Consider the following 6,032-nt stretch of genomic DNA (forward strand, 5'->3'; position numbering starts at 1 on the left):
TACCGAGAACACCTAGCAACCTTGGCACATCTGAAAGACGCAATTATTCGACATGTTCGTGAAATTATTGTAGACTTACTGCGTTCCGCTGTGGAACACACTGCTTTGCGAATGGAAAGAGTTGCGGAGAACCACGGCACATATATATTGTCAACACATATATTGTTGATCTGCAGCGCCACCTATCAACAACTTCTTGTACTAACATTTTTTTTAATAAATCTCGAGCGCATGATCTGAAGTGTCTGTTTTTAAAATTTCATCACATTATGACCCATACAACACTCTGCACAGGCCTCTGAGTCGGGGAAGTTTAATTTGGATAACCCTGTATTTTATAATTTCATATAAGAGGAGACCATTAACAAGATTTGCTTCGTCAGCAATGTCAAGAAATAGCACTTAACTCTTACTGTGTAAATAATGTCTGCCGCAGTTTTCATGAATTAGCGGTTTATTTTACAGAAAGTTTTTAAAAGTGATATAAATGTAAAATTTAGTTCTTTCTTTATAAAAATGAACTGTTTGATAATTAAATAACCTTCATTTCATTTATTGCTTGTTATATAGAAATTGTTTGGTATCAAAATTGTTCGTTAGTCAGATTAATTTTTTACTTTCTAATCCTAGGCATTAATTTCTCCTCATTTATGGTTAAAAATAAGATAAGATACTTTTAAATCGAAAAATACTTATAATATCGTTTATTTGACTTTATCAATTGGAGTTATCATTCTGTTTTTTTATGTATTATTGTTTTGTTTCTTAACTTTTATATCTTATAAAAAGTGTTTATTGTCAAATGACTTCGATATTCGTCTAATGACCAAAATACTGCTAAACGGTTATCGACTGCACATCGAATTGCACCTTTTTTCTAATATTATGTATATTAACAATATATTTCTGAAGCTGCTTTTTATTTTTGTAATTTTTTCGCAAATATGGCAAATTATTCCATTGCTTCGCCTGTTTCAGCGCTAAAATGATCTCGAGCTCAAGCTTTTGGCGCACAAAAATGCTGCAGAGAATTCTTTTCGTCACTGTATGACATCAGAAGTCGTGTCCAATAAGAGCTTGGGGTGGTGGCTGGGGCCAGGCGCTTGTCCTTTGTATTCTTAGTTTCCTGCAAAGCTTCGCTTCTTTAGATTTTTCATACTACATTATACAGAAAAAATACTACAGTTTCACGTATAATTTCACTAAAATTATATACATATGTACAAAATTCGTAATAATATGAAATATAAAATTCGAAATTCAAAAGTCGGGCTTTTCAGGCGCACCTGTTCGGGTGGAGAACTATGTTATTCAAAAGTGGGTGGCTGTAAGTACCGCCGTTTTTACACAATGCGAAGAACATACATACATACATGCAGATTCTTCATTATTTAATTTCTTTAAAAAATAATACAGGGCGATAATATTTAGTGGCAGAAATTTGAAAAGTGGTTGGCCTTTTATAATGAATCAACGCAAAATCTCATTTCGAGACTAATAGCCTCTTTTAAGCTAAAAAAATAAATAAAAATAAAAGTAAATAATAATAAATAAATAAGAAAGAAAGAAGTTTGCTAAAATATAAATATAGCGAAGTATTTGAAATAGGAGAATACAGGTTTTATTTCCTGAATTATTGTGTGTGTGTGATTATGGCAAAGTCTCGAGGGCTATCTGCCTAAGAGGAGGGATGCCTTCGTGGAGGACTTTCTAAGGGAAACTGGCTTGTATACACGTTACACATGGGGAAAACCACGAAAACGCCCATGCAGCCAGCCCGTTCGCGGGATTCGAACCTCGGACCGAACTACCAGTGTTCAGCGACTTTACCGCTCAGCCGCTGGTGGGTCCATGAATTATTGATCCTAGATATGTGGCGCCATCGGATACTGGTAATTCGATCCGGTTTGAATTAAATACAAGCGCTTTCAATCCATTTCATATAATATATAGTTCACAGAGATCTCAGGAAATCTTGCGATTCATTCTTGAAGACCATGCATTTATTATTTATTATTCCAATTTGACAGCATTTCTTCGTATTTTTTCAAGACTTTTAAGTTCTGTGCACATAGAAACGTGATTATTTTGGTAAAGGTTTCATGAAAAAGCATTGTCTTTTCTCATGTAATTTTCTCGACTGGTATCGAGCATTTGCATTGCCAGTATGAAATAGCTTTAGCATCTATTTCCAGATAACTGCTAGTGCTGATATAGAAGCGTCAATGTACTACCGGCGAATCTAAAAGATAAGTAGGTATCTCTCCTTTAAAGGTACAAAAAGAAACCATCGGTATCCATTTTCGCTTTCACTTGTTTACATTTTAAACAGACGGTTGATGGAGAATTTTTATCGCGCCTTTTTCTGTGCATATTATCTGGAAATCACTTCACCAACGTTTTGCCTCTCACTTTTGTTTCCTGCTACTAGTGTAAAGGAGGAAGGACTCTGGAGCAATCACGTTTGTACCTCACGCGTTAAGTGATAATGCGACGTGTTACTTCCAATAATGTGCTTGTTGTATTTGTTAATGAACTGTTTATTTCTCGGTAAATTAAAGGTGTTTTTATGTAAAATTTAAAATTGGTAATGTCTTAAGAAAATCTCGTATAACCCCTCATTAGAATATGATTGTAATGCTTTTCTTCTATATGAAACAAATTATTCGTCATCGTTTTGTATTTTCTTAGCCTAGTAAAACAACGATGTAAATATTTATTATTTTAAACTGAATAAATGTTACATTGTCTCTGTTTCTTTTCTCACAGTTAGAAATCAACATTCATAGCATTTAACACTGCTGTTTTTAATTAAAATCGGAATAAATGTCGTCATGTAACTTTTACTGTATTTTTTGCCGATAATGACATTTTGATCATTACAATCCAAACTATATCTTTCGGACCAAAATGTGATTTGATATGCGTCATTCAGCCTAGGATCAGTTCGCAGTTCATGTACTTTCACTGGCGTAGCTAGAGGGGGCGGCATTTTTCACATGAAATATTATTGTATAGGAGGTTAGTCATGTGGATCATCGAAGCTGGTAAAGATTAACAAGATTCTAAATTGCTATACGATATTAACATAAGAAGAAGGATAGTTTTGCTGTAGATGAAATATTCAAAGAAATCATCGCTAGATTTCAACAGCTACATGCTCTTATTATAACCTTTCTTATTCTGTCAAAACTTTTGAATGAAAATTACTAATATCAACTAAATTTTGATTTCGATTGTATTAAAAGGGAAGAATTCCTTGTTAAGAAAGAAATATTTCGGAGTTTATTTCCATTATTGCTGGGAAGAACAAAACAAGAACGTGGAAGGATGGTCTCTTTGAATTTTTGCTAGTTATTCTAAAATAAAATCTTCAGATTCTAAAAGATTCTTCTAAATTAAGAGGATATTCCAAATCTTGTAACTTTCTCACAACGGCGACCAACTTTTCTCACAATCCCTATACGTGTTGTCTGTCTGAGAACAGCTTTCTGAATAAAAATCATTTAAGAACTACAAATGTTTATTTATCATTAAAGAAATCTTTATGTAGTGTCTGCATAACGGCCATTGGCGCAATAAAGTAGACCTATATATTTTCATTGATGGTTTTGCGAACAAATAAACGAGCAAAATATTAGAATTTTAATAAATTTAATAAAATAATGTAATTTAGAATTAAAGTCTTCAAAAATAAGCATAGTCTTAATTTATTTCCTTTTATGTCATTTTCATTTTTTATTTATTTATTTATTTATTTAGTTGTATATCAAAGGGACGGCCAATTCAGAGACTACCGCAGGCTTCAAACTGAGAAAACACCCCGGCCGACAAAAACTTTACTAGCTACGCCATTTAATATATATGACAAAATATATTCCTTTTCCAATATTCAAATCATATCTTTTATCAAAGAAATTTCTGGCTACCGCACATCTTTGATGACTTAAGTCTGAGAATCAAGTAAGTCGTACGTTATAAATTTGGCTATTAAAATTGCGAATATTAGCAACTAACACTGACCGCTTTAATAAAGAATTACCGATTCATTCTCTTCGGTAATGATACCTTTTCAAATCTTTTCAAAAAATCTAATAATGTTGTTTTTTCCTTATCATTATAATAGCAATTATTACTATATAATCGGTAAATTAATACTTTTGTTGTTAGAAATGTCATTAGAAAAGTGTCTTCAACATTTATTGGGTTTTTATGTAACGTTTTTTATTTTTTTTATTTATTTATTTGCTTATAATTTTTGAGAAGAAGACTAACAACCAAAAAAGATCGCAGTGGCTCAGACAATTCATGAACTTCTTCACTAAACACGCAACTTACTTCTTCTTTCCTTCACAAAAGTCCTTGACGGGTTCAGGTTAAAAACATTAATTTATTTTGTATTGCATAAACCAAGAAGCAATACATTTTTTAAAAGACAGGGGGCAGCGCGTAATTAGAAGGAGGAACGGAACTGCGATATTGAGGGGATCGGATTCGAATCCCAGAGAAGGCATGGCTGTAATTGTCCGTCCCTTCATAGCAGGTAACGGTGGCCCACTTGTTAGATGCTCCTACAACAAAGTAGTCACCACTTCCCGCCTTAGTAGTGGCCAAGCCTAAATCGGCTAAGTGCCCGCCAATGAAATATATATATATATATATATATATATATATATATATTTGTAATAATAAAATCCCATAGTCAAGAATACACTTAAAATTCTAACTGTATGTTCTTTTCATTTTTAATGGCGACGTTCTCTTATTTGAAAGTACGTGGAATTAAATCTACAGCCCCGTAGTCAAGTTGTTTTTCCCGCTTTTTCTACACGTACAGTTTTAGAATGTTCTGGAAATATTTAAAGCGAACTGGATTGGCTGACGAGGCTGACGTCATTTCTTGGAAGCTCCGCCTTTCCAGAGGCTATAAAAAGACTCGCAAAAGAATATCGGGGCTTTTTCTTAAATGTCACGATGCAAGTAAACTTCATACAAAATGTTATTAGTAGTTTTTTTTTATTTACTCCGGATATCTGATTTTGTAACAGCTATTTCTCCTGACCAATAATAAATGGATCCTGTTTTTTAAACTTATCGTCTGATAATTTAAGCTACGACTAAAGCTGGTACATCACATATATATATCATAAAGTTAAGTCTGGTGGATCTTCGAGGCAAGTGAATAATAATTAGATTCTAAATTGCTGTACGGAATTGAAAGTTTTTATACTAGATAAGTATTCGAAGAAATCTCAACCTGATTTCAACAGCTATATACTTTTGTTATATATCATTTATTTTGTGGAGACCTTTAAATGCAAATTACGAAAATCAACTACATTATGATCACGGTGACATTCATGAAGAGGAATTCCTCGTTAAGAGAGAAGTATTCAATAGTTTTATTTCCGTCATAGCTAGAGAACTCGAAACACGAACGTGGATGGGCAGACCTTTTAAATTTTTTGCATTTTATTCTAAAATAAAATCTACAGAAAAAAAAGTCCGAAATACTGTAATACTGGTGCGAACTTTTCTTTCGATTGCTGTAACTGTTGCTTGTCGTGCAAAGCGTATTCTAAATAAAAATCATTTAAGAACTACAAATGTGTATTTTGCTTTTACGAAATCTTTCTTTGCTGCTTAAATTACAGCAGGAGTAATCCAATAGATGTTTATAATGTTATCAATGGTTTTTTTTTTGGGGGGGGGGAATTAACAAAACATTTTTAAACTAAATTTTAAGGGGTTTTTTTTCCGTTTTTTTCCCCCTCAAGTATTGATCAAAATATATATAACAGTAGGAAAGGGGGGGGAACTGAAAGGCTTCAGATTTTAACGGTCGCCCGAAAAGGTTCGTTAAGGCTTTTTACGTTCTTGCTGAGTCTACCAATCTGCTGTTACACTCACTCCTACTAACCCAGTTTTATTTATTTATTTATTTATTTTTTAGCGTTATTATTAAGCATGATTTTCTTTGCACTTACGCCATATACAATTCAACACCAAAATTTAAAAAAATTTAAAATACG

This window comes from Stegodyphus dumicola, chromosome 10 (assembly GCF_044657685.1).
Source record: "Stegodyphus dumicola isolate Sdum_Otavi_A_Nest chromosome 10, ASM4465768v1".
Lineage (NCBI taxonomy): Eukaryota > Metazoa > Arthropoda > Arachnida > Araneae > Eresidae > Stegodyphus > Stegodyphus dumicola.